Source organism: Juglans microcarpa x Juglans regia, chromosome 1D (assembly GCF_004785595.1).
Source record: "Juglans microcarpa x Juglans regia isolate MS1-56 chromosome 1D, Jm3101_v1.0, whole genome shotgun sequence".
NCBI lineage: Eukaryota > Viridiplantae > Streptophyta > Magnoliopsida > Fagales > Juglandaceae > Juglans > Juglans microcarpa x Juglans regia.
In genome coordinates, this window is record NC_054594.1 from 24549630 (window position 1) to 24570916 (window position 21287).

The 21287-nt window shown below is 36.1% G+C and overlaps 1 non-coding gene across 1 annotated transcript; it reads right to left on the bottom strand.

Annotated features, from left to right (window-relative positions):
* Positions 1-9953: 9953 nt before the first annotated feature.
* Positions 9954-10061, bottom strand: LOC121243811. Its single transcript, XR_005936298.1, has one exon. It is a non-coding gene; the product is annotated as a small nucleolar RNA R71 (small nucleolar RNA).
* Between the last annotated feature and the right edge of the window lie 11226 nt (positions 10062-21287).

The window sequence follows — 21287 nt, forward strand, 5'->3', positions numbered from 1 at the left end:
TTCATGACTGTATATAATATTACTCTATATGTATATTTGTATATATATAGGAAAAGTCTATTATGCCGCCCAAATGATACCGCTCGGTTTGACCACCCTGTATTTTTTTTTTTTTTTTTTTACCGAACGATGAAGAAAGTGATTTTAAATGTATTGATGTAATTTTTTTATTTTTTAAAAATATTTTAATACCTTAAAAAATGTGAATAGAAAAATTAAAAAAAAAAACTAATTTTATAACTAGTGGTCAAGCCAAGCGGTGCTACTCGGGCGGCAGAGTAGCACCGCTCATATATATATATATATATATATATATATATACATATATACACACACATACACACACACAGACATACATACAGTTGTAACTTATGTTGTATAAGCAACAAAATTTCTTCCATGTGCTAGAACACTTGTAACTTATTTTAACAAGATCTTTAATTTGGCCAATTAAGGTTGGCTAATATTTTAATGCCTTGAGTTTCAATTCATATCTATTTTAGACATTATCTTATTTTCGTTCATCCACATCATTCAATGTACATATAAAGTGAAAATACAAGATAACATTAACAACCATAATAGATATCTCTCAATGTCCAATAAAAAAATACTCAACATATCAATGATCACTTTAACAAGTTCAAATCGTAAGTATAGGCATAAGACCCATCTTTTGAACATGTTCTTTAAATTTTAGTATCGATATATTATATGAACACTATTTGTTTCTATACCTTTTCCTTGACACTTAGATATTTAAAATTTTATTAAACACACATTATTTGGAGAAAATACTATGAGAAATTCTTGCAATACATTCTTATTGCTTGGCTATAAAGTCAACAATTCTAATTCCTAAAAGAAATTTCCACAATCATTTACCATATATTGTGGACTCAAAGCAAGCCCCAAATTTATCCACTATTGCACATGAAGCATTAAGAAATCCGCTTCATACTTTTCTATAAAATAGCATTATGAGATAACAAAATAAACAACCATAATTGTATTTTTTATAATTAGAGCAATCACACAAAATCGAGTTTGAATATCCAATTACCTTAAGATTATCAATTCTTCTAAGCGCAAAAATATAGTCTTTAATTTCTTGCAAATAACATTACACTCTTTTCACAACTTTTAGGTCAAACATCCTTGGGTTACTTTGGCAATAATCAAAAATGTCAACTGTAAAACTGATGTTCAGCTATATACAAGTATGCAACATCAACTTCCTTATAACCATTATATACAAAATCTTTTTAATAACATAATCAATTCTAAGACATTGTAAGATATTGAGCATGTCACATTTTGTTTTCAAGGTATCTATTGATCAATCAATTATTCATGTAAAGTCTCTCAAAACCCTCTATGCAACTTTACTGAGATAATTCTAACAGTTCTCGTCTATCTATTAAAATTCAATCACAATCACAAAGGATGTGGTATTCATAAATTTCATTTTTAAAGTTCTTTAAAAATATAACTTTAATGTCATATTACAAACCATAATTTATAATGGCCAAAATGTCATATACATACCTGATCATTAATACAAACGTACTCCCACTAACCTTCGAGTACATATATCAACAATAAATATTTTTCTTTAATCCAGAGGTAGTGATGTTATTATCAATCTTTAGATATAATTTTCAAAAAATCTTTTACTTTTTCTATGTAGCTCTTTTGTTCGTTTCTTGTAGACTTCAAATTTTCACTCTACAATCATTTTTACAACCATTTGATGTAACACTCAATTGTAATGAGCTATTAATTTCATAATAATCCTAAACGAGCCATTTCAGGTTTATTAGAAAAATCTCTTTTTCTAATCAATGCTCATGTCTGAGTGAAATAGTTGATTACAAGTCTGACTTTATATCGTTCAACATTGCCTTTAAAGTCAAGGTTTTGTCTCCAAAACCCATTTATATTCAACTTTTTATACTTTTCAGACAATTAAATGAAATTACAAACTTTACGTTGATTCATAGATTTCAATCGCTCTTTCAAGTTTCTCGCATCTGTCTTTAATAGAATCACTTCTTTCTATAACTTGTGAAAACATATGTGAACCTTTATTTGTTTCTATGTCAAATCCAAATTTTAAAAATACACCACATAGCATAACCAAATAGCAAATCAAGACGAATGCATGAAGTTACCTATTCTAATGTCTCCATTATCTCCATGTCTAATTCTTCAGCGGTGTTTCACTAATGAGGGTGTTATGATCATTTGCTTGTTGTTCCGTGTTATCATTGAGATGATAAAAAAAATGAACTACAAATCTTTTTTTTTTTAATACAGGAATGCACTTCCTCGACAATCACATATCTAGTTTCTATGCTCTCATTGGTTTTGTCAATTTTAAGGAATTTGACATTTCAATTATCTCAATATTGAGACTATGAATAAAAACAATACCATCATATATCATTTGGATCTCCCTGAATAATTAATAATGTGGTCATTAATTATTATATGATACAGTTCCCTTTCATTTAGATTGTAAATTCTTACTTTAGATTGACTATTCGCACGTGTATATGCCCTAAATCAAGTATCCTATCAGTTCACAACTCAAGATGAATCTTTGAGACTACTTACTAGGAACATGGTCTAAGATATACACCATTATCATTAAGAGTTTTACTACACATTGTTTCAAGAAGTTAAGGAAATAGGCCAAGATTATAGCCCAACTTTTAATATTTTCATGACACTATTTCAATCTAATTCGATAATTTTTACCTTTAGCTACATTTCCTTCCCATGAGAAGTACCTTAAGAATTACCAATAGCTTGAGACTTCTCATGTAGCAGACAAATACGTGAGAATTACCCCAACACATAAATGTTCCCTCCAATTTAAAATTATATTGATGAACTAGTTGTGTCACTAAAATTCTACTTTGGGATTAAACTCTGATATATAAATTGTTCCCTCCAACATTTAGTTCAGTGGGTAAACTAGTAGCATCATTAAAGTTCCTACTTTTGGAGTGAACTCTGACACACAAATTGTTTCTTCTACATCACTAATTATATCATGAATCATATTATCCAAAAACAAATAAGATTTATATATTTAGACTAGAAACACATTCTCAGATTTCTGTACAAATTTTTCATGACATTAAAGACTTAATTATTTTTCATCCAAAATAAAGTAAGATTTTGTACCTTTGGGCAACCAACCCCTCCCTTGATTTTAGTATAAATTATTCACTACATTTAAAATTAACAATTATATATATGGCCAACCATAGAATAAAATTTATAAAAAAAATTAAGAATTTTGTAACTAATAGTCATATTCGACTCCAAATATTCATATATTTATATGGTTTACCAAACAGTAAAATTCATAAAAAAAAATAATTAAGAGTTTTATATCTAATAATCATAAGTCAAGTCCAAATAATTTATTTTTATGGCTTACCATACAACAAAATTCATAAGAAACAATAATTAAGAATTTTATAACTAATATCCATGCATAATTCAAGTCTAAATAATTTTATTAAACTATAAAGACATGCATTGAGAACGAGAGAGAAAGAAATAATTATTTTTTTATTTCTCGTGTTTTTTAAATAGTCTTATAAAATAATCTGACTGGATCTGGGTCTGAATCGGATCCGGTCAAGCAACATAGTGCACAGCCTAATTCAATAACCGAGTCAACGTACGGTTCGGGTCACAATTACAGTAGTTTCTTTTCTTGTTCGAGCTAGGACTAGCCCACCGTGTTGGCCCGCAACCTGCATCTCTTTTCTTCTATTCAAGTTGAGTTGGGCCTACTGTGTTGGCCCACAATCCACATCATTTCCTTTTCTTTTAAATTAAACGTTGGGCGAGGCCAAAATCCAAGCACTATGCTTGGCCTGCGAGCTTCTATCCTTTTTTTGTTTCACTGTTTGTCTAAGCTAAGCTTATGACCCATTGTTATTGGCCCAAAACATTATCTTTGTTTAAAAGCCTATCCAACTGGATGACCCGCTACTCGCCCTATTTTCAACTATTTCACGTTGCCACCGCTATTCGATTTTCAGCATCTATACCAGCACAGTTGTGGTCATTGTCAGTGAGAAGATGCCGACAAGGCATCCTGCCGCCGACGTCCACCTTATGTTCCTTTTCTCTCTCTTTTTTTTTTTATCATTTTCCCACACTATCATGGCTGCTAAACTTCTCTATCCTTTGCATCACCATTATGGACACACCGGCGAGGAGGTTTTCGGCCTCTTCCTAATGCAAAAACCATCATCCCTCCCCTTTTAAAAAAAAAAATTAACAGAAATGACACTCCACTGTTCTAGGCTTTTATAGCCCTGCTACGACAGTGCCGACAACTCCATGAGCGCTTTGACGACCGCTTTCTTACACCACCTTCCGCCTATCATCTTGGCTACGATTCTCTCCCCCAAAATTTATCAACCCGAAACACAATCATATTGTCATGAACTCTCTTAGACTAGAAACAATAAATAAGAGTACAACCCTAAATATGGATGCAATTCATAGACTGGACTCATGCATACACCCAAATGAATAAATCATTTGATGATCACTCGTGAAAAAGGAAAAAACAAATCATAATCCAAGCGGCCTGAACAAACTGGCAAGAAATTTGGAAGTATATATATTGCATATGATGCATGAGAAATATAGAATATGTAATCAATGGGCCTTTTGAAAAATCTAATAATCGGAGATATATACAATCCAAAAAAAATTACGTTTGCACGTGGTACGAATTAGATGAATGTCGGGAACATTGATTTTTTTTTTTTTTTTAACGTAGAACAAATTCCATTCATTCATAACAGAACATTACAACTTTGACCTGAACATGCAAAATATAAGCCAACTAATGCTTTTAAGGCTCCCCAATACACAAATTTTGTTGTGACTAACATGATCTATTCCATTGCAACTCTTTACAGACAAATTATCTGAGAGACAGCACTCTGTCCTAAGACAGATTTATCAAACCCCACATTTTGCCCAGAGACAAAATTAAAAACCACACACTCAATCAAAGACGAAGTAGAGGACACTCTAAGAACAAAATCCAATAGACTATTATGTGTTTTTTTTAACTTAAAACAAAGGAAATAACAGAAAACGTAAAAGATACATGGAAAAATAGTGAATTACAGCTCGGAAAGATGTATATCCGTATTTTTAACCTTACAGGAAATAAAAAATGCAACCTTAGCGTGTGGCGGCGATAGAGCTCTCCTTGCGATGGTGCCTAGATGTCACCCGCGCACTTTGGGCTGCACATGTGGCTCACGCATCGTTCCATTCGATGAAATTCTTCGTCCGTCTGAAAGACCGATGCGTTGGAAATCTTAAGGGGGCAGGTGGTGGTCACCTGGCTTTGAAGAACAACAGATCTGCATTTTGCCCTACTATGAAAAAACAAATAAAACCAAAAAATGCGAGAGGAGTTAAATTGGGAGACTAGTCTAAACGACCAACTTAAAAAACCAACCTAAACGACATCGTGGGCAACAACTAGAAAATGCGAGAGTAATCTTTCATCCCAATCGGGAGTCTTTACACTCGGTAGACGAGAAGAGGGTCGTGTGGTCATTGTGACCTCCACACCCGCTAGTTATATTCAGCACACACGGCATCTACCTCATGGGACCCTTTCGAATTCCGCAATCAATCTATTGGCGACTAGATCCTCCCGAACTCCGTAATTCAAGCTGCATATTACTGAATCTTCCATTTTAGATAATTTCAATATCCTTGGGATAATTTCATTTTATGTTAACATCCATCTTTAGAAACTAGTTTCCAGAATCTTAATATCTATTTAATCATATCTTGTGGGATGAATAGGGGGTCTTGGTTCTTAATCTTAGTTTTAGTTTTGAGTTTTAGAGAGTTTGAGTTTAGGTTTCGATAGTTCAGAATTTATTATTTAAGTTTCTTTCAAGGAGGCATATCTGTGGGAGCAGAAGCGAGAGCCACATATTTCATCGACTGACTCCAACGAAGAACATCAGTTTTATTTTTTTTCTTTTTAATTTCATTATGAACTAATTTTATTTTCTAAAGTTTTGATGTAGACTAACATTGAACACATAGTTTATATTCCAAATTATTTTATTTCAATATTTCCATGATTGAGTGTTTATTCCTTGTTCTTAATGCTTACAATTTTGTAGCTAACTATTATTCGATCTTTTGGATTGTAATGAGACCGAGAAGTGATTTTTGATTAAAGCTCTAGGATTAAACATCATTCGTTGAGCGAAATCAGAGATACTTTACCACAACTAGTGTAATTTTCAAGAAAAATCCAAAAAACTTAATGAGTCTCTAATTCGTTAAATTCACATAAAGATATGGAGTTATTAGTTGGAGATATTTTTTGTATTGTTCGAGAAAAATATTGAACAGTTAAGAGATTTTCATCATAAATTTGGGATAATTGGAATTCCATAACAAGAAAGAATAAACTGTGTGGGATTTGCTAGGTGAAGTCAAAAGCTCTAGATCTACTCTCATTATTTTTAAAATCTTAATTTTAATATTCTTTTCTTCAGTTTAATTTAGATAAACCATTTTTCAAATTTTGATTTTTCAAATAGTAATTAATTTAGTCAATTTCAATACTCAATAGCATAATTATTCCTTATGGGTTCGATAATCGTTTCTTTAAAACGCTTCACTACTTGTTACGATTCTGTGCACTTGCAGATTATATTTTTATGCGAACACCTCACAGCTAATCTAGGGACCCGGCTTTGTGGCAAGTCTAGGGACTCATCTTCCTGGTGAGCCTATGGACTCGGATTTGTTGAACAGGTGGTCGGCAAGTCTAAAGACTTGGCCTTACCCTGCAGCGAGTCTTGGGACTCGGCTTTGTTTGACGGTGGTCGGCGAGTCTAGGGACTCGAATTTGTGGCAAGTTTAGGGACTCGGCTCTGTCGCTAGTCTAGAGACTCGGCTTTGTTGAACAGGGGGTCGGCGAGTCTAGAGACTTGACCTTACCCCGTACCGAGTTTAGGGACTCGACTTCATGGCGAGTCTAGGAACTCAGCTTTGTTAGTTCTAAGCTTTAGACGACAAGGATTGTGAGCCAAACGTCTAGGCATTCTCATTCATCAAATAAGTATACAACTTTCATACAACGCATTATTCCATGTCCCTATACGTAGTACTTCTTCATATGCTTGGCATTCCAAGGGTGGGGGAGCTCGAGTCCTTGGCTATTATTGAGGCGATAAGAGCCAGGTCGGTTTTTTGCGGTCACTCCATACGGGCCTTCTCATCGCACTCCCAACTTCTCGTCTTCCTAGGTGGTTATTCCGGTTTGTCGCAGCACTAAGTCACCCACTTTGAATGAGCGTGGTCTGACCCGCTTGTTGAAGTATTATTCCACCTTTCTCTTGTTGTTTGCCATTTGAACTGCCTCCTCTTCCCTTCTCTTTTCTAGAAGATTCAGCCCCTAGGCTAACCTCTCATTGTTGGTGTCCAAATCAAAATGTTGAATGCGGAACGTGGGCGTTCCAACTTCCACAGGGATTATTGCTTCACTTACTAAGTCACCCACTTTGAATGAGCGTGGTCTGACCCGCTTGTTGAAGTATTATTCCACCTTTCTCTTGTTGTTTGCCATTTGAACTGCCTCCTCTTCCCTTCTCTTTTCTAGAAGATTCAGCCCCTAGGCTAACCTCTCATTGTTGGTGTCCAAATCAAAATGTTGAATGCGGAACGTGGGCGTTCCAACTTCCACAGGGATTATTGCTTCACTTCCATAAGTGAAGGCAAAGGGTATCCCCACAATGGGGGTTCGAACAGTCATTCCACCTTTCTCTTGTTCTTCGGCCCATGTTCCTTTGTGTGCCCTGAGCTTCTTCTTGAGGGTGGAGAGGAGGGTTTTATTGGTTGCATCGGTGATAAGTGTATGAAAGGCACTCTATATACCTTATTATTGGACTAAAATGCTAAAATGTGAATAGAAATCGTAAGAATTAATGTGTATTCTTGAATTGATTTTCTATTTACTATGGGATACTCCTAAGCAGATTTTTATGTTTAATTTCAGGGTTTATAAAAGAGCAAGTCAAAACCCAGTCAAATCCAAATGACTTTCAAGTGGGTAAGACATTGGAACAACCTAAGAACTTTCAACGAGTGTAGAACTCTTCAAATAAAGATAATGATGGAGTTTGAGAGTAATTCGGATTAAGAGAAAAAGAAACAAATCACAAAAGAAAACTGCAAGAAATCAGAGTCCAAAACACGCTAGGAGACAGCCTGGACATACCTTAGTGTTTTGATCATAACATTCCACTCTCACATCCGATTAATGCGATTCGTGATGCGTTGGAAAGCTATCTTAAAGGGATATAAATTTGTCTCATAATAAGGATTTCTAGATTCGAAATCCTGAAGCACGTACATGGCTGCCAAACTAAGTCCTAAAATTTAGGCGATTTTTTATGTGGGAATCATGAAGACATTAGACTTTATTTCCTATCTTATATAAGCATATCATTAGCATGAAATTGAGAAGTTTTTTAATGGAGTAGGTACAATTCTAGAGAAGAGAAAAATACCATTTTTTATTTTTTAGTTCTTCCATTGAGAGCTAAATCTTGGGTAAAGCCTAAAGCGAAAATTGATTGGTGAAAATACTTTGACTATATTTCAATTCATAGATTAAGTTTTATTATTTAAGATTTAAGGATTCAATTCTCTATCTTTTTTGGATATTATAAGTTTGAGACAATTATATTAAATCTTGTTATGGTTTGATTTTGTTGAGTTTTAGAATTATAAATATATGACTGTAACTTAAACAGGATTTTCATGCCATTGATGTGATCTTTTGCTACATTATTGTTCATGAACATAGTGTCATTTTTAGATATGATATTAATTTTTATATATGAAAACAGTCGTTTATAAAAGGAGAATAGATTCTAGAATTAAATTTGAGAAAGTAGATGAATATAATGTCATATCTTCCAATCAGGAATTTGGTACGATAATTCTTAATTGTATATATAGTTTGGATTGAAAAAGTTAGAGTATTGGATTTAGTTGATGGAAGGTCAAAACTTTACTTGTCTTCTTATTTGTGCCCTAATCTCATTTTAATTACATTTTTTAGGTAGAATCTTCAAATTTTTGTTATATTATAATTTGACCTTTTCTTTTAAGCTTGCGTCATGTTGTGTTTTTTTCGACTCCTTATGAATTGACACCGTGAACTATATTATAACACCGCGTATTAGTTTGGGCGTAATCAAATTTTGGCACTGTTGTCAAGGAGTACGGTGCAAGAATCATTACAAGACATAATTTACTTTAGCAATTTGTAAAGGCAGTAACGTCGTTCCCTCTTTTAATTTACTACATTAATTTTTTTCTTTCTTTTCGTAGTATTTTTAGTGTTTAGTATTATTTTTTTTACCTTACATGCAGAGATATGGAGACACATTGGGTAGATTAGCTTGTAGGCCTGTGCTAGAGTCAGAATCAAATTTTTTAAATTCTTTATTTGACAATCCATCTAATCTCGAAGAAATGAGTGAACACGAAAATCTACCTACTAGAACTCTTCAGGATTACCTCAACCCTACACGCACAGTCACACCATCATGCAACATGTTTCTAGCCAACACTCGTCAACTTGATTTTAAAACAAGTATGATACAGCTACTTCTCACCTTTCATGATTTAGAGAATGAAAATCTTTATTTGCACATTAAGGAGTTTGAGGAAATAGTTGCGACTTTCCATAGTCATAATGCTACAGATGATGTTGTGAGACTTAGGTTCTTTCTTTTTTCTTTTAAAGATAAAGCAAAGAGCTGGTTATACTCATTAAGACTGCGATCAATAGGATCATGGAATGAGATGACACAGGTCTTCTTTAACAAATATTTTTTCCAACATAAGATCAATGCTTTGAAGAGACAGATCTTCACCTTTGCACAAAAGAATAGTGAGACTTTGTATCAAGCTTGGGAGAGGTTTAAAGAGTTGTTGAGTATGTGTCCTCACCATGAGTATGAGAACTAGCGCTTAGTTAGTTATTTTTATGAGGAACTTATACCTAGTGAGCGCCAATTTATAGAGATGATGTGTAATGGTGAATTTTTACAAAAAAATCTAGATGAGGCTATAGAATATCTTAATGAGCTTATTGAAAAAGCTCACACTTGAACCTGACCTAGTGCTACTGAGAGTACAAATATGTCACGACCTACTGAAAATCCAAATAGTGGTGGAATTTACCATCTGAGGTAAGAGGATAACCTAAAAGATAAAATTGAGATGTTTACTAGGGAGTTAGAGATGTTAAAAACTAAAGATTTAAAACCAACACACATGACTAACCGTGTAGAGTCCTTTGAACCATGTTTTGTGTGTGGTGGGGTAGATCACCTAGCTCAAGAGTGACCCACATTTGCTGAAATAAAGGGAATGTAAGAGGAATAAGGTAATGCCTTAGGTATGTACAAGAAACCTTTCACACCTTTCTTCAATACCTAAAATCCTAGGTGGCATAATCACCCCAATTTCAACTACAAATCTGAAAACCAGCAACCTGCATAGCCACCTAGAGCTTACCCTGCACCGTATCATGCATCTTCTTCTTCTAGGAACTCCTTAGAATATACTTTACATGCTTTTATTGAGGCACAGGGTAAAACTAATCAAAAGTTTGAATCTTTGATTACGCAAGTTGTTAAAGAAAACAAGGAGATAAAGACCTATGTATCCAAGTTGATGAGCTTCTTGAGTGTGAATGAGCTTAGCAAATTTCCTTCTCAAACTCAATCCACACTCCAAGGTCAACGTATGACTCAAGAAAATTTGAAAGAAGTCAATGTCATTGTGACACGAAGAGGTAAATCCTTACACATCCCAACAACTTATAAACCAAAGGATATAAAAGAGGAACAAAGCAATGATAGTGCCGAGTTGCCCAAGGAAGCTGAGATAATCAGGAGCCCAGTTAAGGTACCATTTCCTCTAGCTTTAAAATTTGGTATGCGAACTTTGAATTCTAGCAATGAAATCTTGGAGAACCTCAGGCAGATAAAGATCAATCTTCCTCTTTTGCATGTTATTAAACATATTCCTACTTATGCAAAAGTTCTCAAAATTTTGTGTACAGTAAAGAGGAAACACCATGTTAAGAAGACAGCATTCCTGAAGAGCAAGTTAGTATTATAATTGAGCAGCGAATTCCTCCTAAGTACAAGGATCTAAGTTGTCCAACCATTGCATGTAAAATTGGAAATCATGACTTTGGGCAAGTCTTGCTAGATTTAGGAGTTAGTGTAAATTCAATGCCTTATTCCATTTATTTGCAGCTTGGTTTGCGTGAAATTAAGCCCACTTTTGTTGTGCTTCAATTGGCTAACCGTTCAGTTAAGAAACCGAGAGGGATAGTTGGAGATATTTTTATTCGAATTGATAAGTTTTATTATCCTATTGATTTCTTAATCCTTGATACTAGTTCTGTTGTTGACTCTAGTTCTAAAACCCTCGTGATTTTAAGTAAACATTTTTTTGCTACTGCTAATGCTCTCATTAATTGCAAGAATGGTCTAATGAGACTCTCTTTTGAAAAAATGACTCTCGAGGTGAATATTTTTCGTATTGGAAAACATTCAATAGAGGATGACGAGTGCTACCAAACATACATGATTGACACACTTATAGACAAAGGAGTTCACACAACTCATGATTCTGATCCCCTTGAATATTTCCTTGTTAATTCTGAATTTGATACTATTACTGATTCATCTGATGTTGATATTTGTGTCATTTGTTATGAAACTCAGGATTATGGAACACAAGCTTGACAACTGAAATTTGAAGAGTTACCTAATAAAAGTGAAAAATAAATTTCTTCAAGCGTAAAGAATCCCAAATTGGAATTGAAACCACCACCGTAAAGTTTAAAGTACGCATTTCTCAGCCTAGGTGACACTTTTCTTGTTAGTATTTCTTCGAAATTGAATGCGGATAAGTTTCAAAAATTTCAATTGATCGAGTTCAAAGAGTTGAGAAATTATGCTTATGAGAACTCTATAATCTATAAGGTTAAAATGAAAGCGTTTCATGATAAAATATTATTAAGAAGACGTTTAAATCTAATGACTGAGTATACTTATATGATTCTAGACTTCACAAGCACCCAGGAAAACTTCGGTCTAGGTGGACCGGCCCTTTTGTAGTGAAGTATGTTTTTGAAAATAGAGGAGCAGAAAGAGAGGATCCTAGGGATGACCAGATCTTTAAAGTAAATGATCAACACCGTAAAATCCTTATTGGTAGATAAGTGCCTGAAGTGGAAGACATTCCACTTGCAGACCCAATCTATCAACCTTGACCACACCATGCAGAAATGTTGTTTTTTTATTCGTTTTATTTTCTTTTGTTTTCTTTTCATTTCATTCATTTTCTTTTCTTCTTTTTTTTTTTTTGTTTTTGTTGTTTTCTTTATTTTCTGTTTGTAGGATAGAGTCATTTTGTCATTTCAGTTTACCATCTCTTATACTTACCAGGCTATCTACGTCACACATCAGGTGTATTCTAATCTTCAATTATTGTTCATTCAGTCGTGATTCTTAAACATTGAGGATAATGTTTCGTTTAAGTTGGGGGATGGTGCAAATTATGCATTCACAAATACTTGTTGGAACTCTGTGGCATGTTTACATGTGTTAGAGTTTTTTTAATTAGCATCACACTCACATCCTTTCACAAGTGTGCTCATTCTCATGCATAGCCATTTTAGTGAATTCAACAAACCCCATCTTGATCATTATGATGAGGTATTCATAGAATTTGTAATGCACTCATCCCATGCTTTGTGGTAAGATGGTAGTTTGACATGTATCTAGAGAACTCTTTTGTTTAAGTCTTTATATGCGAGTGTTAGAGAGGATTGAGAGCCAACAAATGCTGAAAATTGTGATAAGCATTTATTGATTTTTTGAATTAGACACTTATTTTGAGAATATCCTTGTATGATTTGTGGTATGATGGCAGTTATACCTGGGATATGATGAAGGTTAATTTAGAATTAACGTTTGAGCCTTTCAAGCCAACCTTTTGAATTATAGACCCTTAGTAGCTAATTTTGAGCTAAGAAACACATATACCCTTTTTTTCTTCATATACCTACATTATCCATACCTCTTCACGTTGGAGTATAACCTCTGCACTGATTTTTTTCTACCCTTTTTACTTCTAAGTGTGTACTAGATGTGGAATTCTTTTTTTTTTTTTATGCAAGGAATAAAAGAAATAGATAAAGAAAAGGAAAGAACACGAGTTACAAAGTGTTTGAGTGAGTGAGCTTCAAAGGCAGAAATACCAAGATTAGATAGAAATAGCAAAATACCAGGTGACATATAATTGTTCACCAAATTATAAAAAAAATAGAAAAAAGAGAAAAAGAAAAAGAAACATTATTCGATGATTTGAAATGCTGAAGAGTGCATCAAGTGAGGAATATGGTTTATTGAGATATTTAATAAGATTCCTAAGTATGTACTTGGAAGTTTTTGAACCCTTTTCTTTCATTCCTTTTTTTTCATAAAGGTTAACTTAAGCTAAGCCATATTACAACATTTTGTTTTAACTATTCTGATCCCAAGTAAGCCAATGGAAAGAATGGTTGAATATTCTCATTTGTTAGTATTCCTATCATAAGATCAATATTTACTTGTTGCTTGTTCATAATTATCTAAATCTCCATGTGATTGTGTGCACCACTTCTCAACTCCATAGAAAGAGCCCTTAGATGAAACACTATCATACCTGTGAATTATGCAGTTAAACCTTTTACTTGAGATGTTTTTGATGTTGCATGTGCCAATGTTAGTGGTAAGATAGTTATGGCTTAGAGAATACATACACACTCTATGAACTGCTATAGGTGGATTGATCTTGATGGAGTTATTAGATTCATTAGATTGTTTTGATATGTGAATCTGGAAAATTTGAATTAATGGGCTATTTTAGTATTTTCTTTAGTCTTTCTCATCTCTTTTGCATAGAAATTGCTAAGGACTAGCAATAAGAAAGTTAAGGGGTGTGATAAGTGTACAAATGGCACTCTAAATACCATATTATTGGACTAAAATGCTAAAATGTGAATAGAAATAATAAGAATTAATGTGTATTCTTAAATTGATTTTCTATTTACTTTGGGATACTCCTAAACAGATATGTTTAATTTCAGGGTCTATAAAAGAGCAAGTCAAAACCCAGTCAAATTCAAATGAATTTTAAGTGGGCAAGACGTTGGAACAACCTAAAACTTTTAACGAGTGTATGACTCTTCAAATAAGGATAATGATGAGGTTTGAGAGTAATTTGGATCAAAAAAAGAAAACAAATCATACAAGGAAACTACAAGAAGTCAGAGTCCAAAACGTGCTAGGAGACAGTCTGGACATACCTTAGTGTTTTGATCATAACATTTCACTCACACATCTGTGCCCAAAGTTATAGTTGTCTTCTTATCCGTACCCTAATCTCATTTTAATTGCATGCTTTAGGTAGAATTGTCATATTCTTGTCATACTATAATTTGATCTTTTCTTTTAAGTTTGCGTCTTGTTGTGTTTCTTTCGACTCCCTGTGGATCGACACCCTGAACTAAACTATAATACCGCGTACTAGTTTGGGCGTAATCACTAGGCCTAGCCGTTGGCTTGTGGATGTCCTGGCGACAAGTACTTCACCTTGATTCTAAGATCTACGCACCATTCTCGAAAATGTGTACAGTCAAACTGTGTTCCGTTGTTCGATATGAAGCTCTGGTGTATGTTGAATCGGCAAACTACCGACTTCCATAAGAACTTCGTGATGGCTCACGAGGTGATGCTCGCAAGGGCCTTTGCTTCGACGCACTTCATGAAGTAATCGACCGCCACGACCATGAATTTGGCCCCTCCTCTGGCCACTGGGAATGGGCCAATCAGATTCAGGCCCCACTAGGCAAAAGGCCATGGGGCCATGACTGGTGTTTTCTCTTCTGATGGATAGTGCAGCATAGGTCCATGCTCCTGACACTTTGGGCATTTCTTGGTGAAGTCCTCTACATGCTTGAGGGAACAGGGCCAGTAGTAACCGGCTCAGGTTACTCTTGCGGCCAGTGCCCTTTCTCCCAAATGGCCCCCACAGATTCCTTTGTGGATCTTCGAAGCACGTACTATGCCTCATTCGGCGAGAGGCATATAAAGAGTGGCTTAGAGAAGCCTCTCTTGTAAAGGACCCCTTCTAGCCAGGTAAACCGAGCCTCCTTGTTCCTAACCTTTCGCACTTCTTTCTAGTCACTTGGTAGCAACCTTCCTGCAGAAAATTCCTAATATCTGCAGCCCATTCTGGGAATATTGGTGAGGTGATGGACACCTCGCTCACGATGGACAGGGTGTCTACCATTCTAACCACTGTGCATTCTGGGAAAGGGAGCTCTTCATGCCCGGACGCTGCTTTCTCCAACCAGTCTACCTTCTAATTTTCTTCTCTCAGGATTTGCTGGATGTGGACATAGCGGAAGCAGTCGTACTCATTGCAGACGAGCTGAAGATACTTTGGCAATCTTTCTCCTTTTGTGGCAAACTGCCTCAGTACCTAGCTGACGACCACTTGGGAGTTAGCCTTCACTTCTACTTCCTCGATTGCTAACAACCGAGCAATCGACATCCCAACCAAGAGCGCTTCATACTCGGCTTCATTGTTGGTTGCTTTGAAGGCAAGTTTAACTGCGTAGTTATGCTTCTCCCCCCGTTCGGTCACTATATGCACCCTTACACCCCGCCAGCTCGGCAAGGCGAGCCATCTACATAGACCTGTCAAGGCTTTCCTTGGGGTGTGGTTAGGATTTCCTCTGGGAAGCTGGTAAACTCTGCAACGAAGTCTGCTAATGCCCGCCTTTTGATTGCGATGAGGACAAATACTCCATATCAAACTCGCTAAGCTCGATCGCCCACTTGGCAAGCTGTCCAGAGGTGTCTGGCTTCTGCACAACTTTCTTGAGTGGGAGATCAGTGAGCACCTTCATCGGGTGGGCCTAAAAGTATGACCTTTATCTTCTTGCAACGACGACCAAGGCGAACACCAACATTTCAGTCTGCGGGTACCTAGCCTTGGCTCTACAAAAGGCCCAACTAGTGTAGTTGATAGGCCATTGTCCTTCCTCTGTCTCCCTGATTAGAACTACTAACACAAAGTGCGGGGACACGGCTAGATACACAGTCAAGTCCTCACCTAGTTTTGTTTGGCTTAGTAGCAGGGGATGGCTTAGGTACTTCTTTAGGTCAGCGAAGGCTTCTTCGCAAGCTGAATCCCACTCTTGGGCCTTCCTTAGAACTTTAAAGAAAGGAAGACACTGGTCAGTTGATCGGGTGATGAAACGGGTCAGGACTGCCACTAGACCAACCAACCTCTGAACTTCATGGAGGTTGCGAGGGGAGGGCATCCCCACTACTGCTTCCACCTTTTCAGGGTTCATCTCAATTCCTCTCTAGAAGACCATGAACCCCAAGAACTTCCCCGACTCCACCCCGAACGCACACTTTGATGGGTTGAGCTTCATCTAGTACCACCGAAGGACGAAGAAGACTTCTCGAAGATTTGCTAGATGCTACCCTGGCTCCTAGCTCTTTACTAGCAGGCTGACCATGTATACTTCCATACTCCCGCCAATCTGCCCTTGAACATCCGGTTCACCAACCGTTGGTAAGTGGCCCTAGAATTCTTGAGGTAGAATGACATAGCTTTGTAGCAGTAAAACCCTCAGTCCGTAACGAACTCGGTCTTCTCTTCCTCATCCGAGCTCATCTTGATCTAGTTGTACCCTCAACCAAGATTCTTCGAGTCATAAAATTCGCAACCTGCGTTGTCACTGCCAATGCATCGTCGTGGGGGTGGAGGATGCCCTCTTCGTCCTTCTCGTCAAAGGTTATCGTGGTGCTCCTAGGGTGTCGTGGTGCCCTGACAGAAGCTCTCCCAGTGGTGAACACCTCCTTATATCGTGCCCTTTGGGCGTGTGCTCTCGTAGTCGACGAAGTGACTCCCCCTCCTGCATATCCTCTAGTGATCATGCAGATTTCTCCGATTGGTTGGTCTTCTGTCGGGGGACTCCTCCGATCTTCTGTTCTCACTCCCTGCCTTCCCAAGCTTGCACCTCGCCGGGGGCCCTGATGACCCTCCCCCCCCCCCCCCCCCCCCACGGTGGTCTTCCTGGTCCTCTGACTAGTGCCTTCAGTTTCGTTGATCTTCCTTCCTTTTTCTTTTCAAGGCAAAGCAATCTCTAGTGCTATGTCAGTTGGTCATGTGGTACTCGCAGTATTGGTGGTTCTCTCTGCCTCGGGCCAGCTCTCTTCACGGGCTCGATTGTCGATCTCCTTCTACTGCTAAACTTGTGTGAGCATGAGGTATCCCATGTGGCTGAGTCAATGGTCATGACCTCCCCTAACTGCCTTCCGATCTGCTTGCTCCATCTCGAATCTTCATGGAGTCGTTAGGGCCTCGAGAGTGTCTTCCGCATTGATGAATCCGTCTGCCCGGTCCATAAACTCCCTCAACATGGTAGGGGCCTTTAACACTACTTCAGCCATAAATGGATTCCTAGGCTAGATTCCCCCAGAAGGGCTACCTAGGTGATATTCTTGTCTTGGTCGTCTATGGTCATGCGTTCCTGATTGCATCAGGAGAGATATGACTTTAGGCTTTCTCCATCTAGCTGCTTAACTATAAGGAGGTAAGCAACTAGGTGCCTCCTCTTTCGGCTTGCCATTAACTGCATCATGAAGAGGCAAGTCAGCTCGTTGAAGCTATCTACGATCCTTGGAAACAAAGACCCAAACCAGGTCCAGGCGGCTCCTTTCAGTGTCAGTGGGAAGGTTCGCCAGGCGTTCTCTCCCAGAAAGCAGTGCAAGGTCATGTAGGCTTTAAACGTCTCCAGGTGCAACAGTGGGTCCTTGGACCCGTCGTACACTTCCATCTAGGGAACCTTGTACTTAGGCCGGAAGGGTACCGCCATAACACCTACACTATATGGGAGATCGATGCTAACGAGTAGCTAGTCTACAGTGGATGGCGTGCCCATTCGCTTAGCCATTTCTGCATATTTTATCCCGAGCTCTCAAAGTTCAAGGTGCATCTTGTGCCTTTCCTCCTCTGTTATGGCGTTGGCAGGGACTCACTGCAAATCCACATGTTCGTTGTCACTCGGTTCTCCTCTTTCTACTAACTCCTCATTGGTCCGCCTGAGCGCTGCATTCTCCTACCAGAGCGTCCCAGTTTCCTCCGTAAGCTTCCTCATCGTCTCCTCCATTCCAGCAAGTCTTGCCTCCATTGCTTCAGTCTGGTTCTCCTCTCTCCGTGTAGTTTGGGACCGTGTCGCTGTCGGCATGCGAATTACAAGCTTTTATGGAAAGAATCTCACCAACAGCGCCACTATTGATGTCATGTTTACAACCGAGCAGTACCACAGCAACCAAACCCACTAGACCTGCAGCTAAGTGGAAGAAGAGGCTCTGGTGATGTCCCGGGTCACTCCGATGCCAAAGTCAATGGAGAATAGTTGGATGATGAGGAAAGCTAAGTAAGTAGAAAAATAGAAGAGCTTAGAGAGCCTTCCTATGGGAGGGATGGCTATTATTTATACTTGGCTCGAACCCAACTTTTTTTTTTTTTTTTCCTTTTACGTAATTCCCTTATATTTGGGTTTGAGTTGCAATAAAATGTGTGCAAAGAAGAGGGATTTGAAAACCGAAATTGCTCATATGATTGAAGTGATCCTAGTTGGAAGGAAACCCCATGATGACGATGATGATCTCTCTTTCCTTCCTTGCGGGATACCTAATGTAGTATGAGATGAGAATTTGGGGCTCATGTTCGAGTTTGAAGCCGAAAGGAGATGATCAATGGGGGTTGACATTTGGGGTTAGGGTAGGTTCGACGTTGAAGGGATATTGGTTATGGAAATCATCTCGAAGCCCGTGTGGGTTTGACATTGAAGAATTTCAAGGATTTGTCTGGAGTAATACTATATACCGTCTTACCATATGCAAGTTGTATATAGTATATACCCCTTTTGAAAAAAAGTTATATTTATTATTAAAAAATAATTTTTTATATAGGTCTCGTATTTACAAATTTTTATTAAATGGAGTGCGCATGGTTTGCACACTGTAGGACGCAAATATCATTTCTTGTTGGTTAATTAAAAGAGTAAGGATACACTTTTAAATAGTGTAAACTCCACTTATTCTTTTTTAAAAAAAGTAAAATCTATAATTAAAACCTTAATTTTTTTCATACGAGTCTCACATTTACGTATCAAATTTTTTTTAATAGTGTGCAAAACTTGTATATTCTAAAATTACAAAAATTATTTATCTAATTAAAATGCATAATTGAGGAAAGAAAGTCAAGATAGACTCCAAAAATGGAAGATGAGAGTAATTTTTTGTGACGTGACCAAGTCTTGACAACGCACATAGTGAGAGGGTGTGCTAGTGTTATTGAGAAGAAAAATTCTATTTATAAGTCGTGTGGATAATATGCAAGTTGTGTTTGGAAGCTTTTCAACTCAATTCATCTTAAATTAATTATTGATAGGATCTGACAGCTACTTTTTCAATTTTCTATAAAAAGGTAAAATTTATTTCAACCTACGTCATATATTTCAATCTAAAATATTAAATCTATCTCAACTTAAAACAGTTAAACTCATTTCAATGGAACCCATAAAATACTACTATTCAGAACTCAATTTAACTAATCTCAACATCCAAACGTAATCTTAGTAAAGTTTATAATTTAATTTGAAAGAAAATTTCTAAAATTTTTATCTGACAAATCAAATCTTATCATTTAAATTACGTGGATAATTTATTTTAGATATCGGCTTGAGAATAAAATAACTATAGTGAGAATATCCTTCAAGAGTTATTATACTCTCAAGCTGATGTGTATAGCACACCATCCACATTATTTAAATGATAAAATTTGATTGGTAAAATTTAAGTTTTAAAATTTATCTTCTAAATACAATTATGTCATAATTGCCATGTAAGCATTTTACTAAATGTCTAAACTTACTTATTTTAAAATTTATCTTTTAAAATAAATTATCTTATATAAAACACTTTATTATACGTGATAGCCACACCAACTAATAAGAAAATTTGTCGTCCTTCAAATATAAGTTCGTTTACTTGGGGATGTTGACAAGACACCACGTGGGCAAGGTGGTGGTGTGTCAATTGAAAATGGTGTGCAAATAAAATTTTTCTTTTAATAATACAATTATATGTAATTATAACATAAAAGAAATTATATTTGCAAATTGATATATTTAACATATTATATATATATCACTGTTATGATAGAGTTTAAATTATATAAAAAATTTAAAATTTAAAATTTAGAAGAATCAAAACAAAAAACAAGAGTCAAGAGGAAGTCTTCCACGCCACGATTGACAAATTCATTGATTTTTTATGTGTTTAAATGTTGAGATGAGTTAAATTGACTTGTAAATAATAATATTTTATAGATTTTATTGAGATAGATTTAGCTTTTTTAAATTAAGATATTTTTAATTTTTTAAATTAAAATGTATAAAATAGATTAAGATGAATTTAATTTTTTTATAATAAATTTTATGAATAATTAATTTAAAATAATTTAATTTAATTCAACAATAAAAGATAGCCTAAAGCGCATCAATCAAGGAGCATTACTTTTTGGATGCAGGCAAGGGTAGTTGAGGGTGGAACTCGAAACACTAGCGGGCTGTACTCCATGTGCTCATGGCATAATAGGCCTATGGGATGGCACACGTCATTATCTGTTCCTACCATTGCGCTCATGCATGACTGGAGACATGCAAGGCCGCCGCGGTCCTACTTGTCCCATTCACTATAATTTTCGTAGGATCGTACTATCGGTCGGCTAGCGTTTAGAGTTTTCCCACTCATATTATACATTAATAACATATTATATATATTATATATTATATTTTTTTTTTAAATAATTGAATTCTTTTTTTTATCATCTATAATTTCATATATCACACATTTAATAAGAAAAAAAATTTAAAAAAAGATGTAATACATGGTTTATGAGAATGATAAATAGAATTTTTCTTATAGCTAGGCATATAGCTGGTAATAAATTTTATTTTTTTATTTTTTTAGTAATTTTTTAATGTTTTTAATTATTAAAATTAAAAAATATATATAATTTTAATA